Here is a 15415-nt window from a genome sequence, read left to right as displayed (position 1 = left end):
TCTATTTTCAAACATAAGGGATTGTATTGGATCCTTAGGACCATGAGCTTAACTGAGTTAACTCTAGACTGAACAAATTTAACTAAAACATTGAGAATGCTAGGCCCTATGAGAAGCAGAAGAAGGAGAACCAGTGGTCTCGCTAAGGCAGTGAGCAAGGTGGTTAGCCAAGGGAACCAAACTATGAGATTCTGGCTTTGTTGACTGTCCATGAGATCCCTTACCCATTGGGAGGAATGAATAGGGGGTGGGCTAAAGGTGAAGTGGGGGAAGGAAGAGGGGTGGGATGGAGAACTCTGGCTGGAATGTAAAATAAAGAAAAAATAAAATAGAAGAGGTTCTGGAACCAGTTACCGGCCTGTCTCCTTTGTTCCTCCCTATCCATCAGGTTTTGTTTTATTTTTGCTAATGTATCTCAGACTAATGATTGGCATAAAAACAAGTTCCCCACAATGCCATATAGAGACCTCCATCCTTAAGAAACAATAGATTCAGTCCTCTTCTGTTCTGTAGGACTAACTATACCATGGGGTGGGTATAGTTGCAATCCCTACATAATAAGGGGGCCTACCTGGGGTCCAACCATAGCCAACACTACCAGAGCCAAACCTTCAGTTCAAGGCTTATTAATGATTTGCCAAACCTTCAGTTCAAGGCTCTTTACCATCCTATTAATGGTTTTCCATCTGTCCATAACTATAATCTCTAGGAGCCTCCAAGAAGGATGACACCATCTACCAAGTAACAGCACCAAATGTATCATCATTTGCCTCAGATGAATGGTGTGTTTACTCCTGCTAATAGGACCCACACTCCGAAATTCCAGTGTAGTCTTAGATTTCTTCTATAGTAACCAATATGTTTTAATGGCCTACATTATTGATGAGTAGCTTGCATTTATGTATATGATATGTACAGGTGTGTGCTGGTGCACTTGTCAAAGAATGCAGAGACCAGAGGTTGTCTCACTCCATCAGTGTTTTCCTTACTGGTGTGGGAGGTCCTTCTGTATAGGTGTTGCTTTTATTGGTTAATGAATAAAGAATCTGTTTCAGCCGGTGGCTTAGCAGAGTAGAGCTTGGCGGGAAAACTAAACTGAATGCTGGGAGAAAGAAGGCAGAGTCAGTGAGAAGCCATGGAGCTGCCACCAGCATAACCTAACACACACATTTCTGCCTGTTATACCAGCAAGGGACACTAAAAATAGGAATTTGTACCTGTTTTATTCAGTTTGTAGATGAATAGTTCAGGAAACTGGTTATGAAGGTTACTGCCTGAATAACCCCCATCTTGTCCTTCTGGTTCTATGGCTTCCTTTATTCCTCTGGAGTCACCTAGATTCCATGACTGATTAACATCTTTGTAAACTGGGGCTCAAACTACCCCCAGGGCCTGCTATATCCAGATGGGAACAATTATCTCTGATTGGGAGGCCCTTATCCCAGAGCAGAAGTAATCATCTCAGGAGAACCAGACTGTTCCCTCAGGATGTGACAGAGATAATAACTTCCTCAGGACCAGACCTGAGACAATGAGGACCAGAGCACACCTTCACTGGCAATGCCAAGCACCAAGGTCTTGGGGGCACTTCGACAAGGATCCCTGTGTGGAGATGACCTTGAATGACCCTTCACTGCCCCTCGGTGGAATTTGCTACACAGTTTTTGCTTGTTCTGCCTCAGAAACATGGAATTAGCATGGATAGGGAAAGATTTTGATTATAAAACTAATAACAAACCTTGATACCCTCTTGAGGACAAATACGCCCGTCTTAGGCATCTTGATGTTCTTCTGCCTTTTGAGGTTTGTAGGGATTATATTGTGACAGAGTTTATGACAAGGACACGTTCTGGCTCAGTGAACCGCCTTGTCTTCCTGAGCAGACTTGTCAGATCAGGACTTTTCTGGAATTGTAGAAAGAATAAGGGACAGAGAACAGCACTTCAAAGGTCAAAGGAAGGAGATGGTCTTAAAGAGTCCAGAAATAAAATACAAATAAAAGGTTTGGTCCAGGAATATAGAAATATAGAGTTGTAAGCCCAAACACATTTTGGAAAAAAAATGATAAAACTGGCAGCCAGTGTTAACCTTTCTTTTGTTTGTTTGTTTGTTTGTTTGTTTTGTTTTGTTTTGTTTGTCGAGACAGGGTTTCTCTGTAGCTTTGGAGCCTGTCCTGGCACTAGCTCTTGTAGACCAGGCTGGCCTCGAACTCATAGAGATCCGCCTGCCTCTGCCTCCCTAGTGCTGGATTAAAGGCCTGTGCAGTGTTAACCTTGAACAAACACTTTCTGCCCTAAGAACAGACATCTGGCAGCCACTGTGTAAAGAGGTAAACTTTTAACAATTGTCTCCTGCCTTCCAGCTTCCCAGCTAGTCAGGTCCTGCAAACAAAGGTTATCTTCTAGCTATTGCCTCTAGGGGGCCCTCTGCTCCTAGTCCCTTCATTTTTAACTGTCCTCTGCTGTGACTCTCTGCCTTGAATTCTTTCAGGGATAGTGTCAGGAGCCAATTTCCTCCTAAAATCATTACAGGAACCATCACCCTGGGGAGTCTGCAGAGAACCCCACATCCTTAATTGTGTTAGGAATAGTTCTATTGACAGAGCCTACCCCACACCCAAATTGGCTGTTAATGAGAGCTATCTGTTAGCGGAACCCACCCCACATTCCAAACTATCTAGGGATCTAGGTGTGTCAACTCCTGACTTCCTGGCCTACAGTGACCTGACCGAAGACAACCTCCTGCCTACGTGACCAACTCGGACCATGTGACCAATGTGAACCACGCGGCAAGAGCCCAGGCCCCTGTGCCCATCCCCCAACTCTTTACCCTATAAAAGTTGTACCCCGTCTCTAATAAACTGAGGCTTTGACAAGAACTCTCGCTTAGCCTCCTTCCGCTTTCCTAGCTCATATCTTCCAGGTAGTGCCTCTCCGTGACCCTGGAATAACTGAACTGCTAGGTGGGTTACTAACCCTAGACTAAGTAACCCACCAAGGCAATCAACAGGATAGTGAAAACTGTCACAGGCCTTCATGAACGCTCTGAGTTAACTTTCTAATGTCCTAAACAAAAGTTATGAAACTTAAAATGTAATGTGACTTTAAGCCTGACCTTGAGGATGTAAAAGCTCTTTGACCCGCACCTGGTGCTTGATTTTACTACAAGAGGAGGCCCCAAACCCCCATAGCCACAGCTAGAGAAGCCCCATCTCTGGCTGTGGTCACAGCTATAGCTGAGAAGCCTTGTGTGCCCCGTGGTGATTTTTTTTTCTTTTTCTGGAATAAAGTTTGCTTCTGGTTTAATAGACTTTGGTGGTCTGTCCCCCATCATTGTGTGACACCCGGACCCAACAGTCTATGTCAGATATAAAAGAAAAATAGAAAAGAGAAAGAAAAAGGAAAAAGAAAAGAAAAAACTAAACAGGGGACTGTTAGGAGCCAATTTCCTCCTAAAATCATTGCAAGAACCATCACCCTGGGGAGTCTGCAGAGAACCCCACACCCTTAATTGTGTTAGGAATAGTTCTATTGACAGAGCCTACCCCACACCCAAATTGGCTGTTAATGAGAGCTATCTGTTAGCGGAACCCACCCCACATTCCAAACTATCTAGGGATCTAGGTGTGTCAACTCCTGACTTCCTGGCCTACAGTGACCTGACCGAAGACAACCTCCTGCCTATGTGACCAACTCGGACCATGTGACCAACGTGAACCACGCGGCAAGAGCCCAGGCCCCTGTGCCCATCCCCCAACTCTTTACCCTATAAAAGTTGTACCCCGTCTCTAATAAACTGAGGCTTTGACAAGAATTCTCGCTTAGCCTCCTTCCACTTTCCTAGCCCATTATCTTCCAGGTAGTGCCTCTCCGTGACCCTGGAATAACTGACTGCCGGGTGGGTTACTAACCCTAGACTGAGTAGCCCACCAAGGCAATCGACAGTGTGGGTAAGGGGGATAAAGACCTGGTCCCCACTTGACCTAAGGGGGACTGAGGGATTAGGTTTCCGTAGAAAGATCAGATACTCATCATAGTAGATTAATAAAATAATACAGGATAAGCTTGATATAGCAGATGATATAACTTCTGATCTATTAACTTAGTCAAACTTAGAGAAATCCTGTCTAGTATTTCTGTAACCACAAGGGTTTATGGCACTGATTTTAAGAAAAAAGACATTTAGTTAAAAGAACTGATGTTAGATTTTAGTTCTCGTGAAATTGGCTGTTTGCCAGCAGCAAGAAGCAGCAGCTGCTCAGCTGAAAGAGAAAGAAGAATCCCTTCAGCTTCATCAGGAAACTTGGGAATAGCATCAGTTACAAAAGGAAATCCGTAGCAAAAACCAAAACGCTCCAGACAACTGACCAGAGGAAAACTTCTTCAGCCGCCTAGATTCGAGCATAAAGAAAAGTACTACTTTTGTCAAGAAACTAAGAACAATTAGGGAACAGAGAGACTCCTTGTCTCATGATTTTAATGGCCTGAATTTAAGCAAATATATTGCAGAAGCCGTACTGTCCATTGTGGAAGCAAAATTAAAAGTCTCTAGTGTGAACTGTGCAGAGCACCTCTTTCACCAGCGGTGGCTGACTTCCTGCCCTCACTTCTTCAGGTGTGGAAAAAGCATTTGAAGCAAGGAAAGAGGAGAAAATGCCTAACATCACCAAGCTAAGAACTGACTTGTTTATCATTGCAGAATTGACATAGAATTTTCACTGACAAGGAAGGTCTTTCCTTGATCTATGAAGAGCTAAAAAGTATTATTAATGCTGATCGAGAATCCCACACTTATGTTTCTGTGGTGATTAGCTTCTGTCGCCATTGTGGAGATGATAATGCTGGACTCACACCAAGGAAAGTCAAGAGTGCTACAGAGAAGTTTAATTTGAACTTTCCTCCTGAGTCCAGAGAAGCAACAGCCTTTCCAGAATCTTTTAAAGGAGCAATTTACATCTTTGACCAAACACCTGAAAAGGGAACACAGGGAGCTTCAGAATACTGAGAGGCAAAACAGGCGCATTCTGCATTCTAAGGCGCACTAAGTGAAGATGTGCATAAACAGTATGAGGAATTTGCAATATCTTACCAGAAGCTGCTGGCAAATTCTCAATCCTTAGCAGACCTCTGGATGAAAATATGTCAGATCTTCCTCAGGACAAACCAACACCAGAAGAGCATGGACCTGGAATCGATATATTTACACCTCGTAAACCTGGAGACTATGACTTAGAAGGTGGTATATGATAAGATGAAGACACTTGGAATTTTTATGAAAATCTCATTGATTTGAAAGCATTTGTTCTAGCCATCTTGTTTATCAGAACAAAGATGCTGACAAAGACGATTCCAAAGAGGCGAAAGAACCAAAGGATAATAAGGAGGTATCAAGTCTGATGAGTTGGAACTTGAGTTGGAGAATCTAAAGATTAATGATGATTCGCTGGAGTTAGAAGGTGGAGATGAAGCTGAAGACCTTACAAAGAAACTCCTTGATGAACAAGAACAAGAAGATGAAGAAGCCAGCTCTGGATCTCACCTCAAACTCACAGTAGGTGCCTTCCTCCAGCGTTGCCTATGTCAACCGAGATCTAATTGACAAGGCAGCCATGGATTTTTGCATGAACATGAACACAAAGGCAAATAGGAAAAAGTTGATATGAGTACTCTTCATAGTTTCTAGACAAAGGTTGTATTTGCTACCGCTTTATGCAAGCTTGGTGGCTACATTTCATCCCTGCACGTCTGATGTAGCAGAGGATCTTTGTTCCATGCTGAGGGGGGACCAGATCAACATTGAAACAAAGAACAAAACAGTTGGTTTTATTGGAGAACTAATCAAGTTTAAGATGTTCACCAAAAATGATGCACTGCATTGTTTAAAGATGCTTCTGTCAGACTTTCTCATTATCATATTGAATGGCATGTACTCTACTGGAGACCTGTGGACGATTTCTTTTCAGATCTCCAGAATCACACCTGAGGACCAGTGTGCTTTTGGAACAAATGATGAGAAAAAAATGAGCAATGCATGCTGATGCACGGTATGTTACAATGGTGGAGAATGCATATTACTATTGCAACCCACCTCCAGCTGGAAAGACTGTGAGAAAGAAACGTCCTCCACTTCAGGAGTGGGTCAGAAAACTTTTGTATACGGATCTCTCTGAGGTCACTACTGAGGAGGTTTTGAGACAGATGTGAAAGTTGCCCAGCAAGACCAAGAAGTAAAAGACTATGTTATTTGTTGTATGATAAACATCTGGCATTCACTGTGTGGCCAACCTCATAGTAAGACTAGTACTCTACCAGGAGGACGTTGGAATCCATGTTGTAGATGGAGTACTTGAAGAGATTCTATTGGAAATGGAGGTTAACCAACCTAACTTTAGCCAGAGGCATGTCAGTAGTGCCAAGTTCTAGGAGAACTTTATAATTACAGAATGGGGGAATCATCTGTTGTTTTCAGAACTCTTTATTCTTTTACTTCATTTGGTGTCAACCCTGATGGTTCTCCAAGTTCACTGTACCCTCCTGAGCAATTGTTCAGAAATAGACTAGTACGTATTATTTTGGATACCTGTGACCAGTGCTTTGACAGAGGCTCCAGTAAACAAAAGCTTGACTGCTTCCTTGTATGTTTTCAGCATTATGTTTGGTGGAAGAAAAGTTTGGAGGTTTGGATGAAAGACCATCCATCTCCTACTGATATAGATTACATGTTCAGTGATAAACTAGAACTACTGAGGCCAAAGATCAAACTCTGTAATTCTCTGGAAGAATCCATCAGGCAGGAACAAGACTTAGAAGGAGAATTCTTAATAAAATGAGGCCTAGTAAATGACAAGGAGTCCAAAGATTCTATGAGAGAAGGGGAAAATCTTGAAGAGGGTGATGAAGAAGAAGTAGGAGGAGCTGAAACTAAAGAACAGTCTGGAAATGAAAGTGAAGTGAATGAGCCAGAAGAAGAGGGTTCCGAGGAGGAGGAGAAGGGAGAAGAAGAGGAAGAGGAAAATATAAACGACCTCACAGACTCCACCAAGGAGAATGAAGCAGGTGAAGAGAGTGCTGAGAGGATGGATGGTTAAAGGGGGTGGGCTGAATGTTCCTCGTGTAGAAGATGAGGGTTCATTCAGTCTCTGGACAACAATGCTAGAAAACATTCAGCAGAGAAGTGGTGAATCTGTTAAAGTGCACCAACTTGATGTTGCTACTCCTTTGCATCTCAAAAGCCAGCTGAGGAAAGGGCCCTCACTTGGTGGGGAGGAAGGGAGACTGAGTCTGCAGACGCAATGCCATCTGTCATGTGAACAAGAAAAGGCAATAAGCAGCAGTTTCAGATTCTTAATGTGCCCTTGTTGTCCCAGCTTGCTGCAGATGGCTGGAACCAGCAGCAAGCAGAACAAGAGGAGAGGTTGAGAATGGAAAAGCTCACATTAGATATCAATGAACAACAAGAGCTAGAAGATTATCAAGAAGTGTTGCAGTCTCTTGCAGAGAACCCAGCTCCAGCAAACACCAATCGTGAGCAGCAGCCAACGTCCAAAGGGAGCACCTAATGCAGATCTAATCTTTAAGACTGGAGGGCGGCAAATGGATGGATCTAGGAAAAAACCATATTGAGCGAGGTAACCCAGACCCAGAAAGACAAATATAATATGTACTCACCCATAAGTGGCTTTTAGACTTAAAGCAAAGAAAAACCAGCCTATAGTCCACAACCCCAGAGAACCTAGACAACAAAGAGGACCCTAAGAGAGACATACATGGATCAACGTAGGAAGGAGAAAAAGTCAAGATCTCCTGAATAAATCAGGAGGAGCATGGGAGTCACAGGAGGGGGTAGAAGGGCAGAGGGGAGGAAGGAAGGGGAGTGGGAAAAATGTGTAGCTCAATAAAAACAATAAAAAAGAAGCAAAAATAAAAAAAAATTGCTTTTTGCTCATTTCCCTTCTTTTACTTTGATATGTTTGTCTAATCAAGGAAGACTTTAGAAAGGTTTTGTAATCAATGATCAAGATCTATGAGGAAATTATTTTGTGTATAAATAAAGCCTATGAGAGACGCAGGCTGTCGGAGTAGGGCACCAGAGCTACATGTGCTTCCTTTCTGTCCATCTCTCGTAAAACTAAAAAGTATCCTCTCTCTGATTTCACCCCTCTTCCATCCTCCCATGTCAGGCCCTGCCCTCCTCTGCAGCTGGACTCTGGTATTTCATCATGAATGCTTAACTGTGCATGCCTCTTATCCCTGTCTCAATTTCTCTTCCAAACCTACGTCTCCATTGGTATCTAACTTGGGAGGGGTCACAACTTGTTTCCCGGGTCAGATCCAAGTACCCATCCCCAATAAGCCAACTGAAGGAGCCAAATTAAACTAGAAAGCAGAGAAAGGAGATTTATTCGGTGTAGCTACATTAGGAAGAAGGACAAAGAGATGTAGTGAACTACCTCAGAGTCCTTCTTCCGGGTCCTGAAGTGAGATCAAAGCTTAGCAGTATGGACGTCTAAACAGCCCTGGTCAAAGAGGGTTATTGTTTCACCATCATTATCTGGACTTTTGTCTTGTCCTGTAAAATGGTCTGGCAAGTTATTAGAACTGTGTGAAATCTCTGGCTGGAAACTTTTCCTTCTCCCGACATGAGATTCCTAGGGACATTACCATGTGTTTTGTATCCATTGTTTAGTAGTCTGATAGGTTGGGAGACAAAGTGTCTCTATAGAATATCTGCTTTCAGGCAATCCAGTAGAGGACAGGGTATACCAGACATACACTATAACAACTAGGGACCAAGGGATGCTGGAAGTACCTGGTGACCAGATCCTCTTTGATAGGTTAGATAGACACCTCAGCCATTTGACCCAGGGTTTAAGACAACATCTACACTATCTGTACTATTATTTTATACCCAAAAAGAGGCCCAAATAAGTTAAATTATATGGATTATATATCTTCTCCACCTACTGTCCCATACAGAGTAGTGGGAAGCAGCCCTGCTTGGGTTTGGATAAGGCAGGACGTGAGGGTCCGTGGTGTGGTAGAATAGGGAGAGCTTTGTAGATAAAAGGGAGAGTGTAGCCAGAGGCTGGAACTTCCAGGAGAGTTCACCATGAAAGTGACCCTGAGCCAGGCTCCTGAAGTAACAGATGCATTTAACCCATCTAGAAGTTGCTCCAGATGCATTTAACCCATCTAGAAGTTGCTCCAGGCCGGGTGGTGGTGGCGCACGCCTTTAACACCAGCACTCGGGAGGCAGAGGCAGGTGAATCTCTGTGAGTTCGAGGCCAGCCTGGTCTACAAGAGCTAGTTCCAGGACAGGCTTCAAAACTACAGAGAAACTCTGTCTTGGAAAACAAAATAAACAAACAAAAAAAAATAAAAATAGGGGCTGGAGAGATGGCTCAGCAGTTAAGAGCACTGACTGCTGCTCTTCCAGAGGTCCTGAGTTCAACTCCCAGCAACCACACCATGCTTACAACCATCTGTAATAAGATCTGGTGCCCTCTTCTGGCCTGCAGACATACGTGCAGACAGAATACTGTATACATAATAAACAAATAAATCTTTTTTTGAAAGACAAAGTCACTCTAAGCACCCAGATAATGGGAGAAAGGCTTTATTGAACTCCTAATTATTGCTCAGGGAGGCTTGACTGGACCAGAAATCTTCCAGACCCTCTGCAGGTTTGTACTGTCACTTTGTAGTCTTACATATGCATTTACCTGTAAATTGTGTATAGGTTCCTGCCGCCAAATTACACGTTGAGCAACCAAACATGTTGTTGTGGTGTTCGAATCCACTGGGAGAAACCAAAGACTTAGGCTCAATTCAAATTTAGATTAAATGAATTTATTCTTACTGCAGAAGGATTTGCCTTAGAGCCAAACAGCATGCAGGTGCAGAAAAAGGATTAAGATGGGGTTTTAAGGCAGAAATCAGAAAGGTGTGTATTACAGCTACCCATGGAATTCACAGCTGGGCAGGAAAATTGTTTTGTTTCCTCGGTTGTTTCTTACTTCCCTGCCATTTTATTCCTTTCCCATAGCTATAAGCAAGTTCTACAGAAGCAAAGGTGGCTGTCAATACTTCACAGCCGTTATCCTATTCTTACCTCACCTGTAGGCCACTAGGGTCTCCAGACATTCCAGAGCAAAAGGTCAACAGCCCTTAGGGATGCCTGGCTCCATATTAGGTTTCTTTAGTCATCCCAGGGACCTGTGTAAATTATCACTGGGATAGAGCAGTTCATTTCTGGGCAGGCGAAAACACAGGGTTATCAGGTTAGGGCTGGCTGTCAAGTCCTCGCAATATTTCAGAGACAAAACCTGCAGATTTTGGTCATTTGGACAAATGGGTAATTGTCATAGTTATCTTGAAACAGTCCAGGCCAGAACTGCATTTTGGGCCAGCTGTTAACATGGACCTTTGTCTGCCAGGCAGAATTATGCTCTTCCTGATAAGAGGCAAGGGGCTTATCAACTTAACAGCAGCTGTTAGCCAGGTCATCTTCTCTGAACTGCCAGGCAGAAGCATTGGGAATAGGACCTAATGAGCAAGACTTTAACAGAAACGTCCTCAGTAACTCTAAATTCTAATTCTGTTTGAAGAAAAAGTCTTCTGGAGAGCTGTCCCAGCCAAGTTCAGATCCCGAGACAGGGAAGGGACATTGGTGCAAAAAAAAGGAAAGAAAGAAAGAAAGAAAAGTCTGACCACCAGATGGAATTTAACGTAAGTGGCAGCCCAAAATAGCTCAAGCTGGCTTTATATATATTTCAACAATAAATATGCCCCCCCCCATCTTTAACCTCAGGCAAAAATAAACATGTATTTCCCAACTTTTAAACCAAAAACAATGCTCAGTATTTTGCTAACTTGGCTAAATATCAAGCTAGGCCATCCTGTCCTTACAAAGCTAAAAGATGATAGACTTGGGTACACATTCTCAAGACAACAATCCGGCCGGGCGGTGGTGGCGCACGCCTTTAATCCCAGCACTCGGGAGGCAGAGGCAGGTGGAACTCTGTGAGTTCGAGGCCAGCCTGGTCTACAGAGTGAGTTCCAGGCAGGACTGGCTCTGTAGGAGCCAGCCATGATAAACCAAATGTGAACAAATCACCCGAAGGAAGTTCTTTCTTTGCTTCCAGCCATGGTCACCTGCCAGAGTGGGACTCAGCCCTCCGTGGACTTGGTGGGGGCCCGAGTCAAGTGCTGCCCGGTTGCAGGAAGACCACAAGCTGAGATTACCTGAGCACCACCCAAAAACAGACCATCCAAAGAAAATGCCTAACATTCCAACTGCAGCACACACTCACCTGGACACCCCTAGACAAATGTCAGCCAATCAGGAATCATAAGCCTCAAAAACCCTCACCCCCACCTTTTACTACTTTAAAAACCCAACTCTAACAGAGCCCGGGGCTCTCCGTTTATTCCAATACAATGGACATGCGGAGAGAAGGAATTTGCAGATTTTAATAAATTAAAGGCTCTTTGCTTTTACATGGGATTCGGTCTCCTTATTGGTTTTGGGAGACTTTGCGGACAAAATTTAACAAACCATATATGCAGAAATGGGGTGATTTGACTTGAGGTGCCTGCATACAGTTAGTTTAGTTACCACTCAATAAAAAACCTGACTCAATTCCTGTGCCCCGAGGTTATTACCCATTATTTCCATAACAAATAAGGACAACCCTGATTTACAACTGGCCGTTAGGCTCCTTCCCTTATTAAAGAACATACCTCTAATAGGCTTGGAGAGGGGGTGCTGTCACAGCCATGATTAAGTCTGACACTAAGTTTCCTGTGCTTTTACCAAGAAAAGCATAATTCTATCAGGTAGGCAAGATGAACCTGGGTGACAACTATAAGAAAAAAATAATCCTGGGGTACATAAGAAGTAATCCTGGCAATGTCTTTGCTGTGTAAATCTCCCTTCTGTCCAAGTAACCAGACTTGCGGAGTCCTGTCTCTATTTAAATTGTTCAAAGTGTAACCTGGGGCCGGGTCCTGAAAGCCGCGGAGGGGCGAGCTGGTCGCACTGTGCGGGCAGGAGACAGAGACATGGACAGACAAAACATGTTGAATGTTTATTTAGGGGGTTATGGGGATTAGAGGAAAGGGAGAAGGGGGGCAGAGAGAGAGAGTAGAAAAAGAAGGAGAAGAGAAAGAAAGAGGGGAGAAGCAGGAATACGCGTGCTCCAGGAAGAGAGGACAGCAGGAAGGGAACTTCAAGATGGCGACAAGAGATCAGCGGTTGCTGGGAGTGGGCGTGGACCAAAGGAATAACACGGTGTATGTTAAGATGATATATAAGCTGGCAACATTTTCCATTTAAGCCTGGTTCCTTTTTGTGCATTAGCCAGACCCAGTCAAGGGCTATTATTAAAGAGACTTTTCCTTATTAATCTCTAAATGTGGGGGACAATTTCTCACTCAGAAGGCATATTACTTCCTTGGCAAAAACTCTATGGCACTAGTTTGTCATTTTTAATTTTTTAAAATTAAATTTAAATTAACTTATCAACGGCCACATTGATAAGTCTCTGCTTTCCACTGTTGGGTCCAGGGGGTCGCACAAAGATGGGGACACACCACCAAAGTCTAAACCAGAAGCAAACTTTATTCCAGAAACCAGATTCCAGGAAAACCAGAAGCAAACTTACAAAGAAAAAGACCGCGGGGCACAGAAGCTTATCAGCTGAGACCACAGACAGAGTTCAGGCTTCTGACACTGTGGCCAAAAATGGGTCCTCGAGGTCCCCTTCTTACAGTAAGGAGCATCAGGCATCAGGTCTGAATAAAGGAATTTTTACAGTCCGGGGGTAAAACTCAGATACAGATTGCCTTACTTTACAATCTTCATTTTTCAGTTCCTTGGTACTTCTAGATAGTGTTTGCTGAAGCCCCTAGTTTTCCCTTTGATGCTGCCAGTTTCCCATAGCAGGGACAGTGCCTAACTCAGAGATCTCTGTCTCCTAAAGCTCCTATCTGTCGTTGATCAAGGATGGCCAGGAAACTACTCTCAGTTTGCAGAGAGAAGCTCCAGCCTTGTAAATAAAACAGCTAGCTGTAAGATGAAATACCTAAGCTTATAGAAGCTTCTTAAGCATCTGAGAAAATAGCTCACTGTGAATGACTGACCCTTGATCTGCTGAAAAAGCTGTTGGTAGTCTTCCTGGGTTTATAGCTTTATGTGTCTTTCTTCCTATAGCCTAAGCTTCTATATCCAAACCTTTGATGTCTATATTTCTATTCCTATATTTTCATTCTTATTTCTAGACCTTCATTCACTATAAATTGTTTTCTTAATTGATATGTCTGGACAGGATGTGAAACCTACCAGTTGGGATTGGGAAAGCTGGGGCATTTGCCCTTTCTCCTCTACCCTGTGCCCTTTCTGGGGGCAGAGGGGTAATATTACTTATAAATCGAACATTTGGTAGCTATCTTCCTAATAAATAACTCAGCTCAGTTTTACAACTGAGTCCAGATGCAAGCAATGAATAAGCTAAATTGTACCTGTTAAGTTTCCCTCCTGGGTCAAAGGCTGAAGTGCGAATTTAATATATCAAGCTGGATCTGGTTTGTGCCCTCGATCCCGAACTCTCCAGCCCAGGGACTGGGCTGTAATTCCCTCAGAGGCTCTTCCCTATATAATTTAGACATTTTGGTTACCCTCCCTTTTAGGACCTTTGGCCTGTTGGCTGCTTCACGGGTTCCTCTCTCTCCCTTATCCCTTCCTCTCTCCCTCTCTGCACATGATCCAACTGAGCCTGGTCATGTCCACTCTGGACTCTCCCAGATGTTCCTGCCTCTGACTATGTTCTTTTATCTACAATAAACTTTCTCCTCCACCGTACCTAGGAGCAATCATGTTCTTTCCTTTTTCTTTTTTCAGTACCGAAGATTGCCCGTGCAATGCAAGAATAACCTGCACACCAACTCCTGCGGGGAGTTTGGTTTTCTAGGGCTTCATTCTTCCAGCTTCTCTCGCCAACAAATTGCCTAATGACAAATCTCTAACTCCAGCTCTGTGGGTATCTGAGAATTTCCTGTATTTAGTTCCTGGTCTGCAAACAGCACAGGCTCACACCTGTAAACCCTTGCTGCAGAACTAAACCCAGCCCAATCTTTAGGTAACTGGTGGTGTGGTGCCACCTAGTGGTCATTTAATTTAAAGAGCACCAAGTTCTACCTAAAAGAATTAAAAATTTAAAAAAAGAAAAGAAATAAAGAAACAGTGTGATGTGTAACAAATTCTACCCAGCAATATTACTACAGGGTGCATGTTTCTTTAGTTGTAAGAACTGCAGAAATACGTATTACTGATAAGTAGATATGCCCTAAAGTTTAAGAACAATTTGATATCATTCCTATCACGTTGTTTTTCCCCTCTCCCCTCTCCCTCTTGAGCCACTTCACCTGAATTATAACAATTGTACCCTAGCTCCTCAATGTCCACCCTTCCTCCTTTGTTCTACGTGAAGAACCAAAGTTCCTCCATTTTTACCTCCGCTTCCATCTTTGTCTTAAGTGAAACATTCTAGTTCTCAGAAATGGCTAGGGGTAAAAGTAACTGGAGGGTTCAGATAATCTGCCAGATTGTCCACTCCCCCCACCCAAGGTCAGTCAATAAGAAAACCTGACAAGCAACAGGCGATGTTGGAAAATAAAATTTCTGAAAAGTCCCTAGACACGAGCCAATCAGGACTGAACCCGTCACCCCACACCTGCTAATGTAACTTTTCTGGGTTTTGTCTTTAAATAGTGCCCTCTAGAAGGGCAGGTATCCCCTCTTGCTGCTGCTATGTCTGTTACTTTAACAAGGTTCCTGCCAGATAGTATTGTGCACACAATAAACCTTGTTTTTCCATTTCAGTAAGTCGTCTCCCTGGTGGTCTTCTGGGGTCCCCACGGACTGGGCATAACACTAGCTTCTACAGAAAAACCACAATGATCCTTAAAAAAATTGTAGAGCCCGGCAATGAAAGGACTGAGGCTCAGGAATGGAGACCTGAAGATTAGTCCTGCAACACAGCAAAATCCCATCTCAAACTAAAATTTTTATTTTTTTCTTTAAATTTTATTTATTAATTATGTATACAATAATCCATCTGTATGTCTGCCTGCAGGCCAGAAGAGGGCACCAGACCTCACTACAGATGGTTGTGGTGGAAACACCATGTGGTTGCTGGGAATTGAACTCAGGACCTTTGGAAGAGCAGGCAATGCTCTTAACCACTGAGCCATCTCTCCAGCCCAAAAATAAATTTTTTTAAAGTATCTGAAATTTTAAAAAATTGTCATTATTAGGTCACAAAGTAGGCCCCAGAGCCGGGCAGTGGTGGCGCACGCCTTTAATCCCAGCACTCAGGAGGCAGAGGCAGGTGGATCTCTGTGAGTTCGAGACCAGC

At 43.5% G+C, this 15415-nt stretch overlaps 1 pseudogene; it reads left to right on the top strand.

The window, feature by feature from the left end:
- Nucleotides 1-286: 286 nt before the first annotated feature.
- Nucleotides 287-14010, top strand: LOC121436939 (annotated as a pseudogene).
- Nucleotides 14011-15415: the final 1405 nt, after the last annotated feature.

Source organism: Microtus oregoni, unplaced genomic scaffold (genome assembly GCF_018167655.1).
Source record: "Microtus oregoni isolate MIOR12 unplaced genomic scaffold, Mior012 000002F_ref0000024, whole genome shotgun sequence".
Classification (NCBI taxonomy): domain Eukaryota; kingdom Metazoa; phylum Chordata; class Mammalia; order Rodentia; family Cricetidae; genus Microtus; species Microtus oregoni.
The sequence above is the reverse complement of the archived record's forward strand: the minus strand, read 5'-3'. Positions and strand labels throughout refer to the sequence as shown.